Genomic DNA, 16,261 nt, shown 5'->3' with positions numbered 1-16,261 from the left:
ACTTACAAATTGGTGCATTCACCTTATGATAACCAGTGGGACAACCACTTTACAATTGTTTTTTTTTTTTTTTTTTGGGTGGGGTAAGTGGGGGTAGAAGGATTTCTTTATCCTATCCCAGGTATTCCTTAAAGAGGTGGGGTTTCAAGTGTCTCCGGAAGGTGGTGAGTGACTCCGCTGTCCTGGCGTCGTGAGGGAGCTTGTTCCACCATTGGGGTGCCAGAGCAGCGAACAGTTTTGAATGGGCTGAGCGGGAACTGTGCTTCCGCAGAGGTAGGGGTGCCAGCAGGCCAGAGGTGGATGAACGCAATGCCCTCGTTTGGGTGTAGGGACTGATCAGTGGAGTGTGCGGAGGAGCGGGGTGACGTGAGAGAACTTGGGAAGGTTGAACACCAGACGGGCTGCGGCGTTCTGGATGAGTTGTAGGGGTTTAATGGCACAGGAAGGGAGCCCAGCCAACAGCGAGTTGCAGTAATCCAGACGGGAGATGACAAGTGCCTGGATTAGGACCTGAGCCGCTTCCTGTGTAAGGCAGGGTCGTACTCTGCGAATGTTGTAGAGCATGAACCTACAGGATCGGGTCACCGCCTTGATGTTAGTGGAGAACGACAGGGTGTTGTCCAGGGTCACGCCAAGGCTCTTCGCACTCTGGGAGGAGGACACAACAGAGTTGTCAACCGTGATGGTGAGATCATGGCGAACGGGCAGTCCTTCCCCGGGAGGAAGAGCAGCTCCCTCTTGCCGAGGTTCAGCTTGAGGTGGTGATCCGTCATCCACACTGATATGTCAGCCAGACATGCAGAGATGCGATTCACCACCTGGTTATCAGAAGGGGGAAAGGAGAAGATTAATTGTGTGTCGTCTGCGTAGCAATGATAGGAGAGGCCATGTGAGGATATGACAGAGCCAAGTGACTTGGTGTATAGCGAGAATAGGAGAGGGCCTAGAACTGAGCCCTGGGGGACACCAGTGGTGAGAGCACGTGGTGCGGAGACAGATTCTCGCCACGCCACCTGGTAGGAGCGACCTGTCAGGTAGGACGCAATCCAAGAGTGAGCCGCGCCGGAGATGCCCAGCTCGGAGAGGGTGGAGAGGAGGATCTGATGGTTCACAGTATCAAAGGCAGCAGACAGGTCTAGAAGGACAAGAGCAGAGGAGAGAGAGTTAGCTTTAGCAGTGCGGAGAGCCTCCGTGACACAGAGAAGAGCAGTCTCAGTTGAATGACCAGTCTTGAAACCTGACTGGTTTGGATCAAGAAGGGGACACACACACACACACACACACACACACACACCTCTAAAGTGATAAGAGCGAGGAGTCATTCAAGACACGCAGCCCGACACGTCTCCAAGACAGAACAGACTGAGAGGACCGTCACCTTGATATAGCCATTTGTCTGAGCAATGTAGTTATAATTACACATTTAATTGTGTATGTCCTGTGATATCTTTCAGTAACACCTTTCAGACAGAACCCTGTCTAGTGTGTTATAGACTAATCCCCCATATACAGATAATTTCAAATGGAAGTTAATTCTGAACCACCTGCATCAGTGCACACACAGACGCCTGAACCACCTGCAACCCACAGACACCTATCAGGTAGACAGGGATTATGTTACGACTTCCTCCGAAGCTGCCTCCCCTCCTTGTTCGGGTTTCGGCGTTCGTCGTCACCGGCCTACTAGCCACTGCTCCATATCTCATCATTCCATTTGTCTTGTCTTGTCAATTACGCACACCTGGTTTATATTTTACATTTTAGTCATTTAGCAGACGCTCTTATCCAGAGCGACTTACAGTTAAGTGAGTGCATACATTTTCATACTGGCCCCCCTTGGGAAACGAACCCACAACCCTGACGTTGCAAGCGCCATGCTCTACCAACTGAGCTACAGGGGACTAATCCCCTCATTAGTACGTGTATAAGTGTTCCCTCTGCTCCCTTGTCCTTGTGAGGGATTGTTTTATGTGAAGATGACTGTAGCTGGGTTGAGCTACCCGTATTTGTATTGCCGGGGTTATTTCTCCCCGTGCGCCTGTATTACGCCCTGTGCTGTTGACGCTATCCAGCGTAACTGTGTACTACGGAATAAACTCTATTCTGTGATTTACCCTCCTGCGTCTGACTCCTTCAAATCACACTCTCACAGATTAAGATTTATTCTCAGACAACTATCAGGTAGACAGTGATTAAGATTTATTATCAGACAACTATCAGGTAGACAGTGATTAAGATTTATTCTCAGACAACTATCAGGTAGACAGTGATTAAGATTTATTCTCAGACAACTATCAGGTAGACAGTGATTAAGATTTCAACTGTCAGCAAACAGCTGAAGCATCAATTATAATATATGCATATAATATAATAATATTCAAACAAATGTGATATTAAATTATGCATTCACTCAAAGTAACTACACATTGACACTTTTCTACATATTTATTAGAATGTAAGAATGACAGGATGTATTTACTCAAATTCATATATATTCAGTTGGGGCACATTTTTCAACTTAACCCAATGACACAAAACATACAGTGCATATTGTACCAGTTGTACACATAAGGCAGACAATAGCTGCCATCTCTCTGCGTTCTGGATATTCCCATCCACCCACAGGTCACACTGGGGGTCAGCAGACCTGTATTTGTGCATTGTGTTTACCAGGTTTACAGGGGAGGGAGCAGGAATTAGTGATGATGTGAATTGCAGCCAGCCCCTGGCAGAGATGTGCGGAGAGAGAGATATGGAAAGAGAGAGATAGAAAGAAAGAGAGATATGGAAAGAGAGAGGAGAAAGATAGAACGAGAGAGAAAGAGAGAGAGAGAGAGAGAGCAAGAGAGAGGGAAGCACACAGACGTTATATTGGTAAATAATTAATGAGGGGAATTCATTTTTCTGATACGCTTTAGTGGTCCCTGTCGCCATGGGGATATTTGAAAAGCTAAATGCCACTCGGCGCAACAGTGAATATGGTCCCCTGGCACGCGGCAGAGAGAGGGGTCAGAGCGATCCGAAACGGGGGGTTGAACCCCTACTGAAAGAGACAGGGATGGAAATAGGAGGGCAAACACTGCCGAAAATACAACAGAATGCTGCCTCACATCCCCCTTCGCATTTTTCCTATTTTGTTGCATTACAACCTGTAATTTAAATGGATTTTTATTTGGATTTCATGTAATGGACATACACAAAGTAGTTTGGAATTGGTGAAGTGAAATGAAAAAAATAACTTGTTTCAAACAATTCAAAAAAATAAATGACGGAAAAGTGGTGCGTGCATATGTATTCACCCCCTTTGCTATGAAGCCCCTAAATAAGATCTGGTGCAACCAATTACCTTCAGAAGTAACATAATTAGTTAAATAAAGTCCACCTGTGTGCAATCTAAGTATCACATGATCTGTCACATGATCTCAGTATATATATACACCTGTTCTGAAAGGCCTCAGAGTCTGCAACACCACTAAGCAAGGGGCACCACCAAGCAAGCGGCACCATGAAGACCAAGGAGCTCTCCAAACAGGTCAGGGACAAAGTTGTGGAGAACTACAGATCAGGGTTGGGTTATAAAAAAAATATCAGAAACTTTGAACATCCCACGGAGCACCATTAAATCCATTATTAAAAAATTGAAAGAATATGGCACCACAACAAACCTGCCAGGAGAGGGCCGCCCACCAAAACTCACAGACCAGGCAAGGAGGGCATTAATCAGAGAGGCAACAAAGAGACCAAAGATAACCCTGAAGGAGCTGCAAAGCTCCACAGCGGAGATTGGGGTATCTGTCCATAGGACCACTTTAAGCCATACACTCCACAGAGCTGGGCTTTATGGAAGAGTGGCCAGAAAAAAGCCATTGCTCAAAAAAACAAATAAGCAAACACGTTTGGTGTTTGCCAAAAAACATGTGGGAGACTCCCCAAACATATGGAAGGAGGTAATCTGGTCAGATGAGACTAAAATTGAGGAAAATGCTATGTCTGGCGCAAACCCAACACCTCTCATCACCCTTCAATTCTGACCAGTTTCCCAGTCCCTGCCGATGAAAAACATCCCCACAGCATGATGCTGCCACCACCATGCTTCACTGTGGGGATGTTTTTCATCAGCAGGGACTGGGAAACTGGTCAGAATTGAAGGAATGACGGATGGCGCTAAATACAGGGAAATTCTTGAAGGAAACCTGTTTCAGTCTTCCAGAGATTTGAAACTGGGACGGAGGTTCAGCTTCCAGCAGGACGATGACCCTAAGCATACTGCTAAAGCAACACTCGAGTGGTTTAATGGGAAACATTTAAATGTCTTGGAATGGCCTAGTCAAAGTCCAGACCTCAATCCAATTGAGAATCTGTGGTATAACTTAAAGATTGCTGTATACCAGCGGAACCCATCCAACTTGAAGGAGCTGGAGCAGTTTTGCATTGAAGAATGGGCAAAAATCCTAGTGGATAGATGTGCCAAGCTAATAGAGACATACCCCAAGAGACTTGCAAAAGGTGGCTCTTCAAAGTATTGACTTTGAGGGGTTGAATAGTTATGCAAGCTCAAGCTTTCTGTTATTTTGTCTTATTTCTTGTTTGTTTCACAATAAAAAAATATTTTGCATCTTCAAGGTGGTAGGCATGTTGTGTAAATCAAATGATACAAACCCCCCCAAAATCCATTTTTAATTCCAAGTTGTAAGGCAACAACATAGGAAAAAACGCCAAGGGGGGTGAAGACTTTCTTAAGTCAATCCTGTTGCAATCCTTCACAGGAGACCAGACAGGTCAAATACATCAGTCAGTAACTGGCTAGTGGCTAGAGACGATTTCTAAAACCTTTAAGTGTATGTCTGGTTTTCGGATGAAACCGGTCTCAAAACCTTTCTGTTTTCGTAACCTCCTCTTCATCACAGCTCACTTTAGGTGATCATACTGGACGGCATCTCAAACGGAACCCCTGTTTCCATATATTAGTCCCTTTGATCATAGAGCTCTTAACTCTACCTCTTTAAGTCATCATAACCTCATTACAGAACACTACAGTCAGAGAGACAACACTTGTGAATATATTCATTTGTTTACTCTAGTCTAAAAGTGAGGCAACAAATGTACACATATTTTTTTATTTTTTTATTTTTCTCTCCAGGTATAAATGTGTCTTAAATAAGCAGTTTTATGTAAATGAATTAAATCATTTGTTATAAACGCTAAAAACAATATTCAATCCCTTACAACCAACAACACCAAAAATACAAATGAATAATAAAGAAAATAAAATAGTTAGCAATACAAATCCAGCAGATTGCAATGAAGTTCCCAGAAGTTCAAATAGTATTGCTCAATATTTGCCTTTATAGAAAAAAAAAAAGAAAGAGTATTTAAGTGCAAAATTCTGACACAAAATAAGCATTGTACTGGTATGTACAGGTATGTACATTAAAAATAGTTTAGTCAAAAAGGCCTTGGTTTGAAGCTATTGGTAAGTTAGGTATGAAGGGATGTATGACGTTGTGCACTGGTCCGTTCATTTAGAAGCAGATAGACTGATGACTGTCTCTGGATGTCCCTACTAAGGTTGCAAAGATACTGGTCATTTAACAAAGTTACCGGAATCTTCACAAATGTCTGGTAATTAACAGAAAATATATGGCAATCTATCTTAACTTTTGTAATTTAAACTTGAATAATTAAAATGTTTTATTAATAAATAGTATTTATACCTGCGTCCATATTGTCCATACATTTACATTTGAGTCATTTAGCAGACGCTCTTATCCAGAGCGACTTACAGTTAAGTGAGTGCATACATTTTTCATACTGCCACCTGGAGCAATTCAGTTGTTGAGAAGGTTTCCCACCACTCAACAACTGTTTTTTGTACCCAAAAGATCAGATCAGGTTTGGTGAATATAGATCGACTCGAGTCCCGAAACACTATAAAAACCTATGTGGCCCATACGTTTCTAGTAGATAGAACATGTGGTTCAAGAGAAAATAGCCTAATTAATGAAAAAAAAATCTAATCAACAATCATTATTTTCAATTAACTCTGCAACTCTTCCAACTATTGACCTTTCTTCACAACTGCCACCAGTTTGATGGCAAAACATTGACAACAAATACATTTAGAAATAGTAAAATAAATAAAAGTGTAAAAAAAAAAAAAAAAAAAAAGGATATTTCATGCTGAAACCCTCATATTGAACACCAATGGTATTCACTAAATTGATGGTTTATATTTAGGATAATATTTTACAGCTTTGCAATTCTATTTTTCATTTAAAAATCATCTTATTTAATTATGTCATATATTTGACATGTGATGAGACCACACCGTGGGCCAGAGACAATTACAGACACCTGTGATCATCTGAAGTTACAATTACAGACACCTGTGATCATCTGAAGTTACAATTACAGACACCTGTGATCATCTGAAGTATCAAAAAGGGCCACTAGATGTCTTGTGATAGACTACATAATCCTTGAAAGTTACCAAAAATTCTGGTAGTTTACTGGTAAACTTGGAAAAGTTTCCAGTAATATACCCTCCCTTTGCAACCCTAGTCCCTAGTGGCACCCTATTTCCTATATATAGCGCACTACGTAGCGCACTACGTAGTCTTTATCTTCAGCATTGTGGAGCCTGGCTGTGGTAGAGAGGACCCTGTGGAGACAGACAACCCAAAGGACCAGAGCATTAGAACAAGTTCCGGCTAGCGGGCAGCAACATGAACACCTAAAGGCAACACACACGGGGTGGGGTGGACGACACACAAACTTTTGGAGCGATACATTTTCTTCAGGTATCATTTTTCAGCTTAATCCACTCAGGTGACCTATATAAACGAAGCCTCAACAAACAAGGTGAAGGAAAAGTCTAGACGTCTTCCTCTCCCTGTTCAAAAAAACATCTAGACTACATCCCATATGGAACCCTGTTCCCTATATAGTGCACTATTTTTGGGTCAAAAGTAGTGTACTATATAGGGAATAGGGTGCCATTTGGGACTTGGCCCTACTCCGAGCTCTTAAAGGGAAGTCAGCCGCTAGAAGGATCTTTAGATGTTGTGTAATGTTGGGAGAGGGGACTGGCACACTGTGAAGCGCACCAGGATAAAACCTCCTGATCGATCTGTGAAAATCAAAATCAGGGAAGATACCTCCCTTCAACTTCAACATGAGAGGCCAGTGTCAAAGGAGAGTGGGAGAGTGAGAGTGGGAGAGAGAGAGAGAGAGAGAGAGAGAGAGAGAGAGAGAGAGAGAGAGAGAGAGAGAGAGAGAGAGAGAGAGAGAGATGACATTTGAAATGTCTTTATTCTTTTGGAACTTCTGAGTGTAATGTTTACTGTTAATATTTATTGCTTATTTCACATTTGTTTACTATCTACTTCACTTGCTTTGGCAATGTTAACATACATTTCCCATGCCAATAAAGCCCTTAAATTGAATTGAATTGAATTGAATTGAGAGAACCAAGGAGGGCCTACAGCAGCACCTAGAACTTCTGCATAGATTCTGTCAGACCTGGGCCCTGACAGTAAATCTCAGTAAGACAAAAATAATGGCGTTCCAAAAAAGGTCCAGTTGCCAGGACCACAAATACAAATTCCATCTAGACACCGTTGCCCTAGAGCACACAAAAAACTATACATACCTCGGCCTAAACATCAGCACCACAGGTAACTTCCACAAAGCTGTGAACTGAGAGACAAGGCAAGAAGGGCCTTCTATGCCATCAAAATGAACCTAAAAATGCTTGAATCTGTTATAGAACCCATTGCCCTTTATGGTTGTGAGGTCTGGGGTCCGCTCACCAACCAAGAATTCACAAAATGGGACAAACTCCAAATTGAGACAGCATGCATAATTCTGTAAAAATATCATCTGTGTGCAATGAAAAACACCAAATAATGCATGCAGAGCAGAATTAGGCCAAAACCCGCTAATTATCCAAATCCAGAAAAGAGCTGTTAAATTCTACAACCACCTAAAAGGAAGCGATTCCCAAACCTTCCATAACAAAGCCATCACCTACAGAGAGATTAACCTGGAGAAGAGTCCCCTAAGTAAGCTGGCCCTGGGGCTCTGTTCACAAACACAAACAGACCCCACAGAGCCCCAGGACAACAACACAATTAGACCCAACCAAATTATGAGAAAACAAAAAGATAATTATTTCATACACTGGAAAGAATTAACAAAAAAACAGAGCAAACTAGAATGCTATTTGGCCCTAAACAGAGAGTACACAGTGGCAGAATACCTGACCACTGTGACTGACCCAAACTTAAGGAAAGCTTTGACTATGTACAGACTCAGTGAGCATAGCCTTGCTATTGAGAAAGGCCGCCGTAGGCAGACCTGGCTCTCAAGAGAAGACAGGCTATGTGCACACTGCCCACAAAATGAGGTGGAAACTGAGCTGCACTTCCTAACCTCCTGACAAATGTATGACCATATTAGAGACACATATTTCCCTCAGATTACACAGATCCACAAAGAATTCGAAAACAAACCCAATTTTGCTAAACTCCCATATCTATTGGGTGAAAAACCACAGTGTGCCATCACACCAGCAATATTTGTGACCTGTTGCCACAAGAAAAGAGCAACCAGTGAAGAACAAACATCATTGTAAATACAACCTATATTTATGTTGATTTATTTTCCCATTTGTACTTTAACTATTTGCACATCATTACAACACTGTATATAGACATAATATGACATTTGACATTTCTTTATTCTTTTGGAACTTCTGAGTGTAATGTTTACTGTTAATATTTATTTCACTTTTGTTTACTATCTACTTCACTTGCTTTGGCAATGTTAACATACGTTTCCAATGCCAATAAAGCCCTTAAATTGAATTGAAATTGAATAGAGAGAGAGAGAGAGAGAGAGAGAGAGAGAGAGAGAGAGAGAGAGAGAGAGAGAGAGAGAGAGAGAGAGAGAGAGAGAGAGAGAGAGAAAGCAAGTGAGAGAGAGAGAGAGAGAGAGAGAAAGCAAGTGAGAGAGAGAGAGAGAGCAGAGAGAGAAAAAAAGAGAGAGAGAGAGAGAGAGAGGAGAGAGAGAGAGACACACAGAGCGAGAGAGAACCCTGTGAACCTGTCTGTGTGTCAGACCAAGGGGAGACGGGAGAGAGAGAGAGCTGAACCCTGTGATCCAGCTCTGTGTCAGACCAAGGGGAGACTGGGAAGAGGAGAGCTGAACCCTGAGACCTGCTCTGTGTGTCAGACCAAGGGGAGACTGGGAAGAGAGAGAGCTGAACCCCGTTAACCTGCTCTGTGTGTCAGACCAAGGGAGACTGGGAAGAGGAGAGCTGACCCTGTGATCCGCTCGTGTCAGACCAAGGAGAGACTAAAGAGGAGAGCTGACCTGTGATCCAGCTCTGTGTGTCAGACCAAGAGAGACTGGAGAGAGAGAGCTGAACCCTGTGAACCTGCTCTGTGTCAGACCAAGGGAGACCGGGAGAGGAGAGCTGAACCCCTGTGAACCTGCTCTGTGTGTCAGACCAAGGGAGACTGGGAAGAGGAGAGCTGAACCCCGTGAACCTGCTCTGTGTCAGACGAGATGAAGAGGAGAGCTCCCTGGCTCTGTGTCACACAGACTGGGAAGAGAGAGCTGAACCCTGTGATCCTGCTCTGTGTGTCAGACCAAGGGGAGACTGGGAAGAGGAGAGCTGAACCCTGTGATCCAGCTCTGTGTGTCAGACCAAGGGGAGACTGGGAAGAGGAGAGCTGAACCCTGTGAACCTGCTCTGTGTGTCAGACCAAGGGGAGACTGGGAAGAGGAGAGCTGAACCCTGTGATCCTGCTCTGTGTGTCAGACCAAGGGGAGACTGGGAAGAGGAGAGCTGAACCCTGTGATCCAGCTCTGTGTGTCAGACCAGGGGGAGACTGGGAAGAGGAGAGCTGAACCCTGTGAACCTGCTCTGTGTGTCAGACCAAGGGGAGCCTGGGAAGACGGGAGACCGTGGAGAGGGGGGGGGTGAGGCTCTCTCTAGGGCAGGGATGGGCCACTTTGATGGGGGGGGGGGGTCACCAAAAATCAGAACTCATCATGAGGGGCCGCAGTGGCTCGCAGGTCTGCTACCCAGATCCATGACCACACATGGAGTCAACTGATTTGTGTAAATGAATCCATTTGTGCAGTTAAACTACTTAACTAACATTAGACCAGTAGTCAGGGCTGGCCCTAGCCTTTTGGGGGCCCTAAGCGAGATTTGGTGGGGGAGCCTTTTACTGGCCCCGTCTTGACAGCGGAGATAAAAAAAAATGTTTTAAAGTTAATTTCCTGCAATTCTACACATTTTGCCATGACTATTGCCATGTTAATATGATATCTGAGAGAGAGTGACTAACAAAATCAATGGGGGCCCCCTGGAGGTCAGGGCCCCTGGAGGTCAGGGCCCCCTGGAGGTCAGGGCCCCTGGGCACGTGCCCTGCGTGACTGGTCGGTATTCAACCATGATTACTACAAGTTTAGATAGCTGACTCGACTAACTACCAATCAACAAATTGAGAGTGTTTCCATTCCCCTTTAAGGCTACAAGCCCAGGGAGGAAGTGTTTCCATTCCCCTTTAAGGCTACAAGCCCAGGGAGGAAGTGTTTCCATTCCCCTTTAAGGCTACAGGCCCACAGGGAGGAAGTGTTTCCATTCCCCTTTAAGGCTACAGGCCCACAGGGAGGAAGTGTTTCCATTCCCCTTTAAGGCTACAGGCCCACAGGGAGGAAGTGTTTCCATTCCCCTTTAAGGCTACAGGCCCAGGGAGGAAGTGTTTCCATTCCCCTTTAAGGCTACAGGCCCACAGGGAGGAAGTGTTTCCATTCCCCTTTAAGGCTACAGGCCCACAGGGAGGAAGTGTTTCCATTCCCCTTTAAGGCTACAGGCCCACAGGGAGGAAGTGTTTCCATTCCCCTTTAAGGCTACAGCTATCTGTAAAACATTTTGTGTTGTTTGGCAAAATGAGGTTAATTAAAAACCTTGGAATATGCTCTTAAGGATAGGGTACAGCAATCAAAAACGTCTGGCCTGCATGGACCTCTGTAGGATTATTTGGAAAAGTAAGCAAGCACCAACAAGCTTCATAAAGACGCCCTCAAAGATGCCCTCTGGTGGTCAAACTAGCATCAATGGCAAAAATGGTTGACAATAAAATACTATGACATCATGCACTCCAACATGCCATAACATTGCACAGCATCCTGCAAGCTGTGCTGCGACAATGATGCAACTTTTAAATGAGGACCCACTGTACGTGTAGGCTACAGTACTTCTGTGTGATAGGATTAGGAGCGCGACATCAGCCTAGCCTATTTCATCTCTATATACCAAGGCAGGACATAAACACAATCATGTATTGATAAACAAAATATTGAACAATAATTAGTATTTTGCATAGAAGTGTAGGCTTTAGCATTTACTTTTAAATTGTTCGAATTGACAATCGACCTTGCAGAATGCGCGGCCACTAGTACTGTTTGGTACTCACTAGGCGACATGCATTTTTTTTGTTTGGAAAAGTCACTGCAACATTACATTTACATTTTAGTCATTTAGCAGACGCTCTTACCCAGAGCGACTTACAGGAGCAATTAGGGTTAAGTGCCTTGCTTAAGGGCACAGACAGATTTTTCACCTAGTCGGCTCGGGGATTAGAACCGGCGCCCTTTCGGTTACTGGCACAACGCTCTTACCCACTAAGCTACCTGCCGCCCGCCCACATCTTTACAGAAGTGTGATCAAATGTTGCCCTTGCGCCTTCTTTCATGGCCCAGTTCCAACATCTCCAAATCATAGAGCAAACGAGGGCGTTTTTTGTTACCGTAGAAGGCGAACGGGCGTTTTCCAGGTGGGGGTTATAGCGCTCGTTCACAACCGCAGAAATATAGTATGACTCTGATTCATCAATGAGAACGTGTGTATATGTTGCGTGCGACAGGTTGATAAATCCCAATAATTTGTGGCGCACGCAAATCCTATAATCTCCACGTACACCAGTATTTAGTAAGAAATGTACGCACGGTTGATAAATGAGGCCCCAGGTGGTTTATTCCCCCTGCATGCTGAATCCAATAATGCCAGGATGGTGTTAATTGCTCTCTAATAATGAGTGATGCATTAGAATCCCTTATAATCGAAAAACAAATGATATTCTCCCTTTTAACAGCCCCAAAGCCCCCTCCCCACACCTACACACTAGAACCCAGTGTGTGCGTGTGTGTGTGTGTGTGCGCGTGCGTGCACGTGTGTGTGAATTAAGTTTTAATTCCTCCACCCCCCTCACCCTTATCAAGTTTCTAAATGACTTTGAACTCTTCTAACGCCCCATGTCTAAACACGCTGTAATTAACATAACATGCTGTAATTAACATGGGCCTAAAAGAGAAGCACACAGCACAGCCACTTTAAATAAGCTCCGCCAGCAGTTAAGAGACATTAATAAAAAAACATGATTAGGAAGAAATAATCACTTTCTTTCCCCCTCGTTCAGTTCCCTCATTCCTGTTCCGTTCCGTATACTGCTGACCGATGCTAAGGCTGGGGATTTTGGGGCTCTGCAGTGAGTGCAGATTAGAGGCTGTATGTGTATGTGTGTGTGTGTGTGAGAGAGAGAGAGAAGGGGGTGGGGGACTAAGTCATAACAGCATAACAGTGTCCATTCCCACTCCGTTCTGTACTGCAGGCTAATTGGTGGGAAGGCTTAGTCTACTGTCCACTGGACAATCACATCTAGCCCCTATTTAACAGGGATTGGAGGGTATTGTAGAATACCCAGCGGGCTGCCGGCACATTTTACATTTTATGTTCCCAAATGGCATTCTATTCCCTACATAGTGCGTTACTGTGGCCTGTAATAGGTGCCATATCAGCCCCCAGGCTGTCAGGTGGTAGCTGCGGTGAGGGCAAGGCTTTAGAGGCGTTAGCGGGGGGGTGAAATGTGGCGAGGGGTGATATGGCAAGCGCCGCCGAACCCCAGCCTGCAGGTTAAGGCCCTCACTCATCACTCAGCCAACCCCGCGGCAGCCTCATCTCTTGAGTTTGTGCTCTAAATGGCACCCTATTCCCTATATAGTGCACTACTTTCGACCAGAGTCCACAGTGCTCTGGTGAAAAGTAGTGCACTAAATATGGAATAGGGTGCCATTTTGGGACACATCCTCCATCTGAACTGAGCTGAGCCGCAGGCAAGCAGGAGGGTTAGGACACTGACAGTAAATCATCAACGCAGATTGCCGCCCCCCATCCTACTTCCATCCACTTCCTTGATTAGCTTGACACAGGATTCAAAATACAAGGTGGGGACATTAGCTAACTAGTGTAGTACAGACTGAATAATAACCATGGGTCGTGTTAACACAGGAGAAAAGGAAAGATGAACACAGAAAAAATATCTTGCTGCGTTTTGTAAACGGCGATCTAAAATGCTTCTCATTACAAATTCTGCTCGACTTCAGTCAGGGTTTGCTCCAAATCATGAATGTAAAAATAACTAATTTCGTGCTTCAGTTGCACTTCTCCACTAGGATGAAATATCTTTGCTCTGGTCTTTGGATCACCAGACAGCTCTGACTGATGTGATACTTTTCTCCGGTACGTTCCTCCGGTGTAGTTTTTTTCTCCAGTAGCAAGTAAAAAATGCAAGATTAACTTCAAGCAAAACATTAGGAAATGGAGCTGGCTACATTCTTTCTATGATAAACATTAGAAATATGTTTTCTGCTAAAAATACCTTGCTTTTTCGATGTAAGCTAATTTCCTTTGTCATTTAGCAGACGCTCTTATCCAGAGCGACTTACAGGAGCAATTAGGGTTAAGTGCCTTGCTCAAGGGCACATCGACAGATTTTTCACCTAGGCAGCTCGGGGATTAGAACCAGCGACCTTTCGGTTACTGGCACAACGCTCTTAACCACTAAGCTAGCTGCCACTACCTACTTATGTGTGGCTGCTAGCCAAATAGCACTGCTGAATGTGTACCACTAATGTATTTTCTGTGAAGAAAAACTAGAGCCGCACGCACCTTATCACTCTATTGAAGCTAAAAACACTGTTGACTTTCAATATAAAACACAGGTGAAATGGTTTAAAACGCAGACGCTGGTTTGGTGTGTTAGCTGGTTTGGTTTGGTGTGTTAGCTGGTTTGGTTTGGTGTGTTAGCTGGTTTGGTTTGGTGTGTTAGCTGGTTTGGTTTGGTGTGTTAGCTGGTTTGGTTTGGTGTGTTAGCTGGTTTGGTTTGGTGTGTTAGCTGGTTTGGTTTGGTGTGTTAGCTGGTTTGGTTTGGTGTGTTAGCTGGTTTGGTTTGGTGTGTTAGCTGGAGAGGGATGAAGTACAGAGGTGCATTTGTCATGTTGGATGGGTCAGCATTGGGCTGGCTGGAGGAGAGCACAGGAGGCTGGAGGAAGCACCAGTGACTCGGTTAATAAAAAAGTGGTCAGATGACGCAGATGCTAAGCTACAGGACTGTTTTGCTAGCACAGACTGGAACATGTTCCGGGATTCTTCAGACAGCATTGAGGAGTACACCACATCAGTCACTGGCTTCATCAATAAGTGCATCGATGATGTCGTCCCCACAGTGACCGTACGTACATACCCCAACCAGAAGCCATGGATTACAGGAAACATCCGCACTGAGCTAAAGGGTAGAGCTGCCGCTTTCAAGGAACGGGACTCTAACCCGGACGCTTATAAGAAATCCCGCTATGCCCTACGACGAACCATCAAACAGGCAAAGAGTCAATACAGGGCTAAGATTGAATCGTACTACACTGGCTCTGACACTCGTCGGATGTGGCAGGGCTTGAAAACTAGCTGCCCAGTGACACAAGCCTACCAGATGAGCTAAACCCCTTCTATGCTCGCTTCGAGGCAAGCAACACTGAAGCATGCATGAGAGCACCAGCTGTTCCGGATGACTATGTGATCACGCTCTCCGTAGCCGATGTGAGTAAGACTTTTAAGCAGGTCAACATTCACAAGGCCGCAGGGCCAGACGGATTACCAGGACGTGTACTCCGAGCATGTGCTGACCAACTGGCAAGTGTCTTCACTGACATTTTCAACATGTCCCTGACTGAGTCTGTAATACCAACATGTTTCAAGCAGACCACCATAGTCCCCGTGCCCAAGGACTCTAAGATAACCTGCCTAAATGACTACCGACCCGTAGCACTGACGTCTGTAGCCATGAAGTGCTTTGAAAGGCTGGTCATGGCTCACATCAACAGCATTATCCCAGAAACCCTAGACCCACTCCAATTTGCATACCGCCCCAACAGATCCACAGATGATGCAATCTCTATTGCACTCCACACTGCCCTTTCCCACCTGGACAAGAGGAACACCTACATGAGAATGCTATTCATTGACTACAGCTCAGCATTCAACACCATAGTGCCCTCTAAGCTCATCACTAAGCTAAGGATCCTGGGACTAAACACCTCCCTCTGCAACTGGATCCTGGACTTCCTGACGGGTCGCCCCCAGGTGGTAAGGGTAGGTAACAACACATCTGCCACACTGATCCTCAACACGGGGGCCCCTCAGGGGTGCGTGCTCAGTCCCCTCCTGTACTCTCTGTTCACCCATGACTGCATGGCCAGGCACAACTCCAACACCATCATTAAGTTTGCCGACGACACAACAGTGGAAGGCCTGATCACCGACAACGATGAGACAGCCTATAGGGAGGAGGTCAGAGACCTGGCCGTGTGGTGCCAGGACAACAACCTCTCCCTCAACGTGACCAAGACAAAGGAGATGATTGTGGACTACAGGAAAAAAAGAGGACTGAGCACGCCCCCATTCTCATCGACGGGGCTGTAGTGGAACAGGTTGAGAGCTTCAAGTTCCTTGGTGTCCACATCACCAACGAACTATCATGGTCCAAACACACCAAGACAGTCGTGAAGAGGGCACGACAAAGCCTATTCCCCCTCAGGAGACTGAAAAGATTTGGCATGGGTCCTCAGATTCTCAAAAAATTCTACAGCTGCACCATCGAGAGCATCCTGACTGGTTGCATCACCGCCTGGTATGGCAACTGCTTGGCCTCCGACCGCAAGGCACTACAGAGGGTAGTGTGTACGGCCCAGTACATCACTGGGGCCAAGCTTCCTGCCATCCAGGACCTCTATACCAGGCGGTGTCAGAGGAAGGCCCTCAAAATTGTCAAAGACTAACGCCACCCTAGTCATAGACTGTTCTACCTGCTACCGCACGGCAAGCGGTACCGGAGTGCCAAGTCTTGGTCCAAAA

General features: G+C 45.2%; 1 protein-coding gene across 1 annotated transcript in view; it reads right to left on the bottom strand.

Annotated features, from left to right (window-relative positions):
- Positions 1-6,521: 6,521 nt before the first annotated feature.
- Positions 6,522-16,261, bottom strand: part of LOC121581836 (methyl-CpG-binding domain protein 2-like) — a 102,230-nt gene continuing 92,490 nt past the window's right edge. The window contains exon 7 of the mRNA XM_045213885.1: positions 6,522-6,661. The gene's annotated coding sequence lies outside the window, so the exon portion shown is untranslated. The remainder of the gene's footprint in view (positions 6,662-16,261) is intronic.

Source organism: Coregonus clupeaformis, unplaced genomic scaffold (assembly GCF_020615455.1).
Source record: "Coregonus clupeaformis isolate EN_2021a unplaced genomic scaffold, ASM2061545v1 scaf0166, whole genome shotgun sequence".
NCBI classification, from domain to species: Eukaryota; Metazoa; Chordata; class Actinopteri; order Salmoniformes; family Salmonidae; genus Coregonus; species Coregonus clupeaformis.
This window is presented reverse-complemented; position numbering and strand designations above follow the sequence as displayed.